The sequence below is a fragment of the Periplaneta americana genome, chromosome 12 (genome assembly GCF_040183065.1).
Source record: "Periplaneta americana isolate PAMFEO1 chromosome 12, P.americana_PAMFEO1_priV1, whole genome shotgun sequence".
In the NCBI taxonomy this organism is placed as follows: Eukaryota; Metazoa; Arthropoda; class Insecta; order Blattodea; family Blattidae; genus Periplaneta; species Periplaneta americana.
Window position 1 is genome coordinate 146,080,828 of NC_091128.1, and position 13,299 is coordinate 146,094,126.

Sequence of the window (13,299 nt, forward strand, 5' to 3'; positions counted from 1 at the left end):
AAACATGGCTAAATTTTGAACTAATGTGCCGTAAAATGACCTTTCCATCGTCATGAAAATAACTTAACTGTTTTATTGTCCACTTTTCTCCCTGTCATCTAAAATATATCCATCATCTTAACCGCAGATGTCTCAATATTTAAACATTTTGCTAGCGTTTTCTTCGTCCTCGTTTACATTCAGTATTCAAATATAAGTTCTCCAAATAAGGTCTAGATTTCCAAGTTCCATATTCTTTAGAAACTTCGTCTGCAGCCACTACTGCTTTTACTACTACAAACAGTAGCGTATATAGGCAATCGTAACATCCACTTTATAATATTCCGTATATCAACTTCAATGACAACCTGTTGCACTATGGACGTAAGCACCACACCACACAGATATACAATAATTGGCGCACGCGATTTCGACAGATTTTGTTAATCTGAACTTAAGAGCGAGTTACTGTACTCACTAGTGCAACGTCGATTGAAGTCTCACTATGAGTGACAGACTGCAGAGAACACGGGCAGGGTTGCCAGATTGTTTGAAGAGAAATTCGCAATAATTTATTTTAAAGTCGCCTTTTAGAGGAAAAAAATCGCCCAATATTTTAATTTCATACTTCATACTATTTTCTGTTTTAGTGTTGGAGACACTATGATGTCAATGCAAAATTCTCTGAGACTTTCTTCTGATCCAGAGCAACGACAATCTTCTCCAATATTTCATCTAGAGACACCACGATACTGCAAACTCAGCTTTCTCCAGTCTTTCCTATTATCTGCCTTCCTCTTTGTCTCCTCACATGATCCATATATCTTAATGTCGTCCATCATCTGATATCTTATTCTGCCCCGAACTCTTCTCCCGTTCATCATTCCTTTCAGTGCATCCTTCAGTAAGCAATTTCTTCTCAGCTAATGACCCAACCAATTTTCTTTCCTCTTTAAGATCAGTATCAGCATGATTCTTTCTTCATCCACTCTTTCCAACACAGCTTCATTTCTTACTCTGTCTGTCCACTTCACACGTTCCATTCTTCTCCAAATCCACATTTCAAATGCTTCTAGTAGCTTCTTCACTTCGTCGTAATGTCCATGTCTCTGCCCCATACAATGCCACACTCCATGCAAAGCACTTCATTAGACTCTTTCTCAGTTCTTTTTCCAGAGATCCGTAGAATATGCTCCTTTTTCTATTAAAAGCTTCCTTTGCCATTGCTATTCTCCTTTTGACTTCCTGGCAGCAGCTCATGTTACTGCTTATAGTACATCCCAAGTATATGAAGCTGTACACATACTCTACTGCCTCATTTAATATTCGCAAGTTTATCTTCTTTATTTTTCTTCCTATGACCATGGTCTTCGTCTTATTTGCATTTATCTTCATCCCATACTGCTCACAGCTGTCATTTAGCTTCACAGCATATCCCTTAGTAGCATGTCCTCTTCTCCTAACAAAGCCATATCATCAGCAAATCTAGTGAATTTTATTCTTATTCCTCCTACTATCACTCCTCTGAAAACAGTACTTCACTAAATCCTCCAAGTAGATGTTGAACAGGTAGGTGATGAAGAGCATCCTTGACGTACTCCTCTCCCAATGTCACTTCCTTGCTTTTCCTATCATGACTGACTCGTTGTTTCATATAAAGATTACTGAACAGCCTCCTGTCTTTCCAATCCACGCCTATTTTCTTCAGGATGTCCATCAGTTTGTTCCAGTCCACTCTGTCAAAAGCCTTTTCTAGGTCCACAAATACTAAATACACTTCTTTATTCATTATTACTATTATTATTACTAAACCTTATCATTGTTTACTATTGTCTCTCTAACACTACTTATCTAACTTTCATTATTTACTTTTATTATTCACTTTCATGTTGTACGGTCTATATAATAATGTATTGTATTATGTAAGCCAACTGCATTCAATTAGTCTGGCTGGGCGGAAAAGAAGGTCTAACTGGCCTTAGCTCTGCCAAATTAAATATATTATTATTATTATTATTATTATTATTATTATTATTATTATTATTATTTCTTATAGACTATATAACTATTAATACACAAACATAATTTGTCTATCCACTTTTTCCTTATATCGTCTGTTTCTTGATACTACCGTCTGATATAAAAGAAAACGGTATGTAAATCAGAATATCAATACTTTCATCATTATCTCAGTCTGATGTTCACATAAAGAAGTACAAAACTTCCATTCTGGCAAGAATACAGCTGACAAAACACATCTTCATTTACCATCTAGATTTCTAGAATATCTGCATGACGAACACGAGTTGTTAATATCAATGTACTCTGACGGAGAAACGAAACAATCTCTGGAATTGTGTCGGTTGGAAAAATTACGGATCTCCGTTGCAATTAAGGCTTCAAGCCTGGCGTCCCCTTCGTCCCCGATAAGCAATACAGTACTGGCAGTCCTCGAGTCTTATTGATTCTCACGACCCTGGTGGCACCACAGACAAGCTGCCAAGACAGAGGCGCCGCGTCGCTGAGACGTAACTTCCACCATACGAAATTCAGTGCCGATTTCTGGGTCACTTTTTCTGTTTAGAAAAGGAAAAGAATAATAGAAGAAAGTGTTCTAGCGTTCTGCAATACAAACAATGCAGTCTGGGCTCATAAGGCATAACATTCCCCAAACTGACGGTATTATGCAATTTCTGTCCAGTATACTTCACTAGTCATGAAAGCTAACAAGAACTGTAATAATGTTATGTTAAATATGAGAAGTTATTTAGAACAATGAGATAGGCCTAGGCGATTACTGGTAACTATATAAAAAGAGAGAAGGACTGATGGCCTTAACTCCACCAAAGTAAATAAATAAATAAACAAACAAACAAACAAATGAATGAATAAATAAATAAATAAACAAATAAACAATCAAATAAACACACAAAGAAACAAACAAATAAATAAATATTGCGTATCACTTGTTTAATATACTAACAGAGACCGTTTAATATTTAATTATTTTTTTTGGAATTTTTTATTAAATTATTATTATTTATTTGTAATTATGATGAAATTAGTAGTTTGTAACTTTATTTTGTGGAATTTTTGTTAAAATTTTTAAAGGAACTAGGCAAGTAACAACTGTCCTCGCATGTTTATCAAAAACATCTTTCCTTGTATTTTAATATGTAATGAATCGTTAGGGTACGTACACGTTGGAGCAACGATAAACGATAAAAGAAACGATCTAGCGACACTTTGGTATTATCAAAGAATCAAGTGTTCACATCGGAGCAACGAGGACGCGGGAAATGAACATTTTGATTTATCAGTAGAAGATATTCTATGCATCCACTTAATGAAAGAAGATACATAGGAAATATCAGCTGCTAAGTTCAAGGTTAATGTAACTTAAATACGTACAAAATTAAACCCGTTTCTCATCCCAAAGATAGTATAAATTCGTTGTGTTGTGATTGGTTCTTGTGATCACATAACATATGACGAATAAATACACAACTGATCAATTTTCCAATATCTACAATAATTAATTTAATATGCCGAAATAATAATAAATCGATTAATATTCGGATATATTGGCAACCACCGGTCATTATACAGATCAATATTATCTTAATCAGAGATCATATGAATGACAAGAGCGAAGAAAATGGAACTTTTCTTTTTCGTCGCTTTTATCGTGTATCTTCGCTTTTATCGTTACTCCAATATGCACACCTCAATGACAATGCATGCTTCAATTCTCTCTGATATAGCATCGCTGCTTCTTTTATCGTTTATCGTCGCTCCAATGTGTACGTACCCTAAGAAACATTATTTTCTCCCATTATTTTTTTTTTTCAATTTCGCGGAAAGAAAATTACTTTTCGCTTTTTTTTCGCGATATATTATCTGCAACATCGCTTTAATTTCGCTTTATTTTTATTGAAATGTTTAATAATGAACATTGTGAAAATTATTATTATACCAGTATTATCTCAAAATTTGTTACGAATGTAAATAAAACGAATAAATATAATACAATAGCTCATAATTTTATTAATTTATTATTCATATTATCAGTGGTACTTCACAAATTAATTCTTTTACACTTTTTCACATGGGCGCGTAGTTGGAACTAAACTAGCCTATTTCCCAGAAGTACAAACTCTGAGATTTTTGGAAAACCTTAACTGAGTAAACTGACACCTTCTTTTTAATGTTCCACGTTGCAACTTTCATGCAAACTACAACCTATAATCTGCTTAGTGGAAGTAAGAACACTAATAAAACCATAATAGTATATTACGATACAAGGTTGGGAAATGCTTTTACAAAATCGAGGAAAAGTTTGAAAAACAAGCAGGCCGAGTATTCAATTTTGAAGATTTTGTAATGCACTTCACAAACGTGTATTGTACAGTATTTTTTGTACGATAGTGTATTTTGAAAATAATATTTTTAAAAATTTCTTAAATATACAGTACGTACAGTACGTTACACAATGAACAGCTAACTGATGTTAGCAGTCTGGCCAACGTAGAAACTTCACCATCAACATCAATGTGGAAGAGTAAAAATGATTCAGGTACTTGTAATATTTCGTGTTCAATTGGAATAATTTTTATTTATTTTTGTTAAGTGAAGTTTGAATTGTTCAAATAAAGTTCAGTACATTTGAAATGCACTGATTTGTTTCTTATAATATATATTAATTAACACTGCCTTTTGTGTATGAATTTTACATGCATTGTAGCATACATACAAGGATGTGGTTTTCATTACAACATACTTATGTCCACACCTGTGGTTAGCGCGTCTGGCTGCGAAACCAGGTGGCAAGGGTTCGATTCCCGGTTGGGGCAAGTTACCTGGTTGAGGTCTTTCCCGAGGTTTTCCCTCAACCCAATATGAGCAAATGCTGGGTAACTTTCGGTGCTCGACCCCGGACTCATTTCACCGGCATTATCACCTTCATCTCATTCAGACGATAAATAACCTAAGATGTTGATAAAGCGTCGTAAAATAACCTACTAAAAATCAATTTTAAAAAATCAACATGCTTATCTAGGTTGGCAACTCTGAATTCAGTAAAATAAAAATCGTGGCGGCCGTTTGTTGTAACGACGAGAAAACACACTATCGTGCAAAAAAGTCAATTTACACTGCGCATACCAATGATCAAATAAGAAATGCGTGGTACGATTAATAGAATTTAAACACAAAGCAGCAAATTAAAAAACTTGTAGCCTCGTCATGGTTTTGTTTTCCTTCAAAACCCATTCGGCCATTCCAGTATGACAATCCTAACGTCCCTGCCCTACACCACCGCATGAGAGGTCGCCTTTTGTTCGCGTTATTCTTCGCAAAATGAGCGAATTTCGCTTCAAATCGAACTTTTCCCTATCATCCGCGAAAATGTCGATATTTTGCTAACCACAATCACATGACTTGTAAAAATACCTTCAAATCGCTTTAATATTTTTGTCGCGTTTATCGTTTATGAGAAAAAAGAGTGCCTCTATGCATCGCTAGCAGTATGGTTAGTCCATAGGATTACGTTGAAGTTACTGCGACTTCAATCTAGACTGTCGTACAGAAAAGCGAGGTTGACCCAGTTTCTTATCATTCCCATTTCTCTTTTCATTCCATAAATTCCCATCACTACCAAATCACTGCACGATAAAGTGCACAGTCTTCTCCACCCACATATGAGCATTCTCAGAGAAAAAGACGCCAATATATGTGAGCAGCTACTTGGACTGATAAATATAGATAAAATACGAAATCCTTCGCAAAGTGTCCACTTTATCTCTCAGTAATGTTTCAGGCCATATAATGACAACGAAAATGAAATAAAGACAACTTTAAATTGTAATAAACAATACAGGGTGTAAACAATATGAACTGCTTCGCTCTCAGATGGCTGAGCACTGAATTACGATAACTGAGGACCCGAGTTCGAATCTAGGTGAAGGAGGAATCTTGTTATTGTTGTTGTTTAGTCAACTGTCCGAAGACAGGTCTGAACCCCACAAGTAATACCAACATGGCACCACTTATGAGGCAACTAAGCCAGGAGATAATAGCGTAGGGTGGTCAGTTTCTTCCCCCCCTCCATTGTATGCATAGTCGATTAGCTAAATATATTCCACTAATCAGACTTCAGATGCATACAAACAATTGTTCTTCCTCTGACACATATCGGCAAGTGAGATGTACTGCCTGATAATACATGTACATATTAGCCGGAATCATAATCAGAGATAGGAGGAGAGTCCTATTTAATGGTATTTACCAAAAACGGTGCGGCGTAATGTGGTATTATAAGTGGAGTACAAATAACATTAGTCTGAGGAAGCGCTTTCGTAGGGGGCGTGAAAGGTCACTCTAGTGGGATTCCACCGGAACCCTATGACGTGCAGGCAATACTATAAATGGCACCACATTGCTGAGCCATATGACGTAATTACAAAAGCGCGACTGCTCGGGCTTCAAAAATAAATCATTCCGATTTTCGGAGCAATAACTCACAACAAGTCCACTAGAGGCTATAGTGCACCTCCTCCATATCAAAATAAAAATATATACTGTGTATGAACTACCAAGCTTAGACGGCTGGCACAGTCTCCCAGACAAAAAAGATGTATTTTCCTTCCTCGCTTTAATTTTAATCCTGGGCGTGACAGCTCACTGAGGGCCAAAGCCGATCAGTAGATTGCTGAACTCACGTCCACATCTCTCAGTCGACGATCATCCAACCAATACAGGATAACGTTTGGTTAACACGATCATTTTCCCAGCCATTACAGCTGTTTTGTAGAACTAGATTTCGCTACCTAGCAAAGATCTCCAAATTCAATAGGATGCTGGGTGGGTTACGGTCCCATACACTGGCCGAAATTTCATGAAAAAATTTTCCCCAATGATGAATCCAACAAGCACTCCTTCCGTAAAGCAAATTAAGGCATGGTGCCTTGAACCACGACGCCACGGTGCGGAACTTCATTTTAAATTTAATCTAATTTAATATTTAAGCAGGGTGAAAATAAGACATATAACTGTGCAGATTTTAACAGATTATTCCTATGGCAGAGTATAACAAAAATCTCGGATACCATATTAGTCCCAAATGAATATTTTTCTCAGACAAAAAAATTTTCCATTAAATATTAAGAATGTTTTACTCGACAAGTACTATCCGTACGATTCTGATTCATTCATTCATTCATTCATTCATTCATTCATCCATCCATTCACTTACTTAGTTACTTAGTTACCTACTTACTTAGTTACCTATTTATTTATTTACTCTGATGGAGTTAAGGTCATCAGGTCTTCTCTTCCACACCACCAGAAATGCAATACAACTACAAGAAAAATTATACATCAATGTAATTAATCTACTGTAACAACGAGTGAACGTAATAACGATTTTTACTCTTATCATTAGGAGCAGCTGGCTACGGACTGGAAGGTCCGGGGTTCGATCCCAGGTGGTGACAGGATTTTTTCTCGTTGCCAAACTTTCAGAACGGCCCCGAGGTTCACTCAGCCTCCTATAAAATTGAGTACCGGGTCTTTCATGGGGATAAAAGGCGGTCAGAGCGTGGTGCCGACCACACGACCTCATTCTAGTGCCGAGGTCATGGAAAGCATGGGGCTCTACCTCCATGCCCCCAAGTGCCTTCATGGCATGTTACGGGGATACCTTTTACCTTTTTTTTTACTCTTATCATTAGAGAAACTGATTAGAAATAATTCAGCCCTTTGCAGTTTTTCAATAAAATGGATGGTTTTCTTGCAATTAACACGTATCGTTATTTCCTGGCATTAGGAACTCTGGCAACCCTACTGAAGTGACTATGGGACGGAACTCTTTTCTTCAGACCGAATGTACTGTATAATATGTGCTTTCGCACGCTAGCCTGCGACGCGTTGTTGTCAAACTACGCAGACTTTCAGCATAATTTTCTAATTAGCAATGCAATTCATTACAAAATGCATTAATAGTTTTTTATTTATTTTAATGTATTCCATTGGCGCCTTCAATCTGCACAGTTATATCACTTCCACCCTGTATAAGCCTTCCCGTCTGTCATGCCGGTAGTAGTCAGTGCTCAGAAAACAGATTCCTTTCTACTTTTTGAACAGCAAACACGCTGAACGACAATATTGCGAAAAGCGTTCTCCATAAAGTTGAAGATCAAGATTCACGACGCGACACTCCTCGTCTTTTTATAAATTAATGAATACAGTAGGCCTACCACATAGCTAGCTCATGAAGACAAAACCATCAATTCTGGGCCAGATCTGGCAACTACAGGTGACTCTCACTAATAGGGTAACTATTTAATGCTACCGGTTTTCTTAGTTATTAGTTCATTTCTCATGGCTTTAAGTATTTCTAAATCACACACTGCCATTTAGGCCTTTAATTTAAAAAAATTCTGGACAAACCGTTACAACTAGAACAAAACATTATTTTACATCTCTAACAGTAGGCCTATACTGTTCTGGAAGAATCTTGCCTAGTCAGACTTCACAAATGAAGCATTTATTATTACAAAAACTATACTTTTCTTCTCTTATTAATTAAAATCTGAAATTAAAATTTGAAGAATTTCCTTATCGCTTACAAGTATATTATTTTTCGCACTTTATTTAACCCTCTACATAGGTTCATAGAGGCCTAAGCTTGTGGATTTTTTGAACACACTGTATGTGTACAAAAACTTTATGAATACACTTGATTTCAAAACTGGGGCAGTAATTTGAAAAGAACGACCTCGATTATACAGCGTATAACGGATAAGGCGCGCCGCTTTAACGTTGCATGAAGTCATGGTCATGGGTTCCAATCCCGCCCACGGCATGGATGTATGTCCGTTGCCAATGTTGTGTACTGTGTTGCCTCCCTTCCTCCTTCCTCTCTCATCCCGTCCTCCTCTCCATCTCAACCTCTTCCTCTTCTTTTTCTGTAGTCCTGGGCTGATTAACTAACCTGCCCGAGTATATTTTCCGACCAACTTGTAACTTTTAAGTATCGAAAATGGTATTGAGGAAAGTTTTACTCGCGGTTATTTTTTTTTTCAGAAGTCATTAGTTCACCATTAAACCACCATCAGATCATAAAAAATGACTTGAAAAGACTGCATTATGAAATATTCCAGAGACTCAATATTGCACAAGCATTTTCTGGAAAGGTCTCTTTTTGTTTCAGGACGCTGAAGATAGGGAAGATGAATAACAGATAATGAAATTACACAGCATGAAGTGGTGAACAAGATCATCAAATTTATTGACGCACTTGTCCCAACGATCGATGCCTTTTCCAATATTGGTACTGAAGAATACTATGTCGAAATCCAATAACCAGCATTTCACTACCTGATTAATATCCTAGTGTGCTTAAATGCGATAGGCTCATGTCAGTAGATTTACTGGCATGTAAAAGAACTCCTGCGGGACAAAATTCCAGCACATCCGGCGACGCTGGTATAACCTCTGCAGTTGCGAGCGTCGTTAAATAAAACATGACATTTAACATGAATTTCCTCACATACAGTGTGTTCGAGCTAGAGGTATACATAAATAAGAGCTTATAATTTATTCTACATTCTATATATTTGTAGTCACCAAAAGTATTAGTTTTCCAGAGATCCAGTTGTTTCCAATTTATTTACGAGTCCCAGTATTGTGTTTCTTTGGGGGGATTACGAACATCAAATTCTCTCTGGCTTGCCCTTTGAGTGGCTGTAACTGAATTCGTAATCCAGTATTGCTTCACAAGGAAGAGCCGTTGATTTAATGTGTACTGCATTTTCAGTGACTAAAAATGTCGAAAACAGCTGCCAACAATAAGGAATAAAGAATAAACATCTGGACATTTCGTGACAGGGAATCGAAACTCCTGTTTAATTTGACGTTAAAAACTGGTCATTAAGTCAATTTCCAGCCGAATAAATAAAGAATTTTCAACATTTCCTATAGAGGTTAGTAATCTCTCAAAGATATTCTAAATTTGAGATATTTATTTATTTATTTATTTATTTATTTATTTATTTATTTATTTATTTCATCAATCATTGTTCACGTCATGGCGGGTTAGATGTATTCCAGTTCTTAATCCGCCATCACTCTCTATACAAATATAACAAAAAATTAATACATTTGAACTTATAAGTAGACTATCCTCTGTTTACAATAATAATACTACTAATAATAAAATAATAATAATAATAATAATAATAATAATAATGATAAAAGTAATAATAATCAACTAATAAGTATACCTCTTTTATTTAAAACTCCTACTCTCTTAAGAATTCTTCTATTACTTCATTGACTACTGTTCGTAGTTTCTTATCGTGTAACTACTCAAAATTTATAATTCCATCTCCGTTAGAGCTTTGACTTTTCTTCCCATCTAATTTTAACTCTAAACAGAAAATTTCCTAATTTATGCAGATACATTTGAGATATAACAAATTGTGGCTAGCGTCATTCGTTTTGAAAGAAAGAAAGAAAGAAAGAAAGAAAGAAGGAAAGAAGGAAACAAACAAACAAACAAACAAACGTGTTAGTTCTATATAAATCACTCTGTAATAGGCTATATTGCATAGAAATTTGGGCTCTAGTTATTAATGCGTGAAATAATGATCGCAGTACAATATTTTCCGTTTTAAATGTGATGTCCTGCGTTGTCTTAATAGAGGTTACGTTATGTGACAATAACCTTGTTCAAGTAATGTAGGCTAAAAAAAAAAGTCCAAAATTATAATCTGAAAGTATGAAATATTTTGTACAAATAAACATAAAATATATAGTAATGCTTAATCAGACTCTCTACGCTACTATAAAGCTAATCGTAATGGATTACTATTATTATTTGAGGAGAAAAATTCGCTCCGGCGCCGGGGATCGAACCGGGTTCTTGGTTCTACGTACGTACTGTGCACGTAACTGCGGAATCCCGGCCGAACAAGTCACTCAGCTGAGTGCGCTCCTAGTATAATGACAGTTGACACTGCACATATACGTCAACATATATGCCTAACTTGGAGTCAGGCCACAAAGGGAAACATTGAAGGAGGAGGATTCGGTCCGGTACTGTGGATTGAATTCGGCGTAGCTCAGTGGTCAGAGCGCTTGGTACGTAGAACCAAGAACCCGGGTTCGATCCCCGGCGCCGGAGCGAATTTTTCTCCTCAAATAATAATTGTCAATATTACAGATATTATTCTGTAGGACAAATTAATAAATATATAGTAATGGATTACGTTATTTGGAAGTTAGTTATAGAGGGCTGAAGATAATCAGGTATACCGTTCCTAATCTCTGTTCAGTTCACAAATAAAACAACATACGCGTGTACGCTAGCATGTGGCATAGTTTCATAATAGGCTGTATGCCGCAGCAGCAGTGCGAAAGTATACAGTTCCATACCAAACTAGCTATGGTCATCACGAAATCGTTCTTAATCGGTGCAAGTTCGTGGTTATCATTACCTACACTGTAATTTATAAATTATAACATAACTAAAGTCATTAATTTTGTTACTAATGATAAATAATTTTATATAGAAAACAACCAGGCAGCACCGGGCCCAACTAGGTAGACAGAGCACTAATTACACTGGTCAACAAAATTAAACATATTTTTTGTTAAAAAAATAAAGCATGGGCGATTCTTATAGCATTTCTCGTGCTAATTTCAGGTCTGTTTTCAAAATGTTTCTATCACTCGGGAATTTTGAGTAATTATATGAAATGTACTTCAGACTTTTCTGGTATTGATACTTTCTAACATTTTACCTAAAATTATATTTACCTAAAATGTGCGTGAAATATATTTTAGGCTATACTTCTCTTGAAAAACATCTCTTTTGAGTATCCAGCAGTAGTCTGACAGAATTTATGGGCTCCATTTTTCCTGATAGCGCCTTTCCATTTCAGAAAAATCCTAATGAAAACGCTCCCCATGTTCGTCGCTCACTACCCGAAGGTTTTGAGGAATGAAAAAATATATGAGAATCCAAGAAGTTATTTTGAGAAGTACATGACGCCCAATCACGTTATAGTTGGAGGTATAGGCATAGCATTAAGGGTTTGTTCAATGTGTTGATGAGAGACATGATCAAACGCCTTAGAAATGTCCAGAAAGACTTCACAACAATCCTTTTTATGAACTTTTGAATCCTTAAGGCATCCATTAACAATAGAGGAATTTAGGAAAACACCTGGACCAGACATAAAACCTCGTTGGTTAAGATTTAAATCAATTTAAGATCGTAACTTGATATTTAATACACGCTCAATAATTCTGCGCAGGACAGAATAGATCGTAATTGGACGCCAGTTCTTAAGACTATCTGGATCACGATCCTTATAAATCAGAATTGTGCAGTCTTATGAGGAATAAAATTTTATTCATTTTTATGAATTCTGATTTCACAGACACCAGAGATCTAAAGTTATAGGTAAATTGTTAAAGCAATAAAATGAATTAATATTTTAAATATTTTATTTCCATTAGGATATAGCAATAAAAATAAATAAATTTTTCTAAAATTACAAAAAAATAGTGGGTGGTTGAAAAATTCTGACTTCATTTTTGGAATCAGCAGATGACATTACATAAGAAACAGCAGAAATTGTACATTTAACAAAAGCATTGTTGACCAGTGTTATTATAACAAAGACGCGTAAATGTACAAAAATCACTTCTAATCCAAAATTTCATTCTACAGTTGAACAAATGGCTAATAGCAAGTCTTCGGCCCTGTAGCGGATTGTAACGTGGGGCGTTAAAGTGCATGGTGATAAACTTACGTCACTAGTTTTGTTAATGTTCGTATGTTACTTGTGTAACTATACAACAAATATTTGACAATTTTCCAGTTTAAAAACTTATCTTTAGAATGATGGATTATAAAACCATCACATATTCATTCGAATATGGACACACGTTTTCGACCAAGAATTGGTCATCTTCAGGTCTAGGTAAATTACATGGATATACTATGATCACAACTATCACTTAGGCATGTCAATACAAAGTCATGATAAAGAACATTATAATTATATTTAAAGTTAAAAATTGAAATTAACAAGTTGCTAAAACATCATAATGTGACAAATTGGTTTAACATAAAATCTTATGACGTAGGCCTATGCTTATATTTAATCGTGTAACAACACATCTCTGGCATTATAATGATGCAGTTAGATTATACTCTAATGATTACGCACAGCTATCTCGGTCCAAAGACAATCAACCGCAATCTCAAGTTCGAGGCACTAGAGACATGTATAATCCCAATTTTGCTAT

General features: G+C 35.7%; 1 protein-coding gene and 1 non-coding gene across 5 annotated transcripts in view; one reads left to right on the forward strand and one right to left on the reverse strand.

The window, feature by feature from the left end:
* Positions 1-13,299, reverse strand: part of spir (spire type actin nucleation factor) — an 825,932-nt gene that overhangs the window by 609,974 nt on the left and 202,659 nt on the right. The window lies entirely within an intron of this gene.
* Positions 11,092-11,164, forward strand: TRNAT-CGU (transfer RNA threonine (anticodon CGU)). Its single transcript has one exon. It is a non-coding gene; the product is annotated as a tRNA-Thr (tRNA).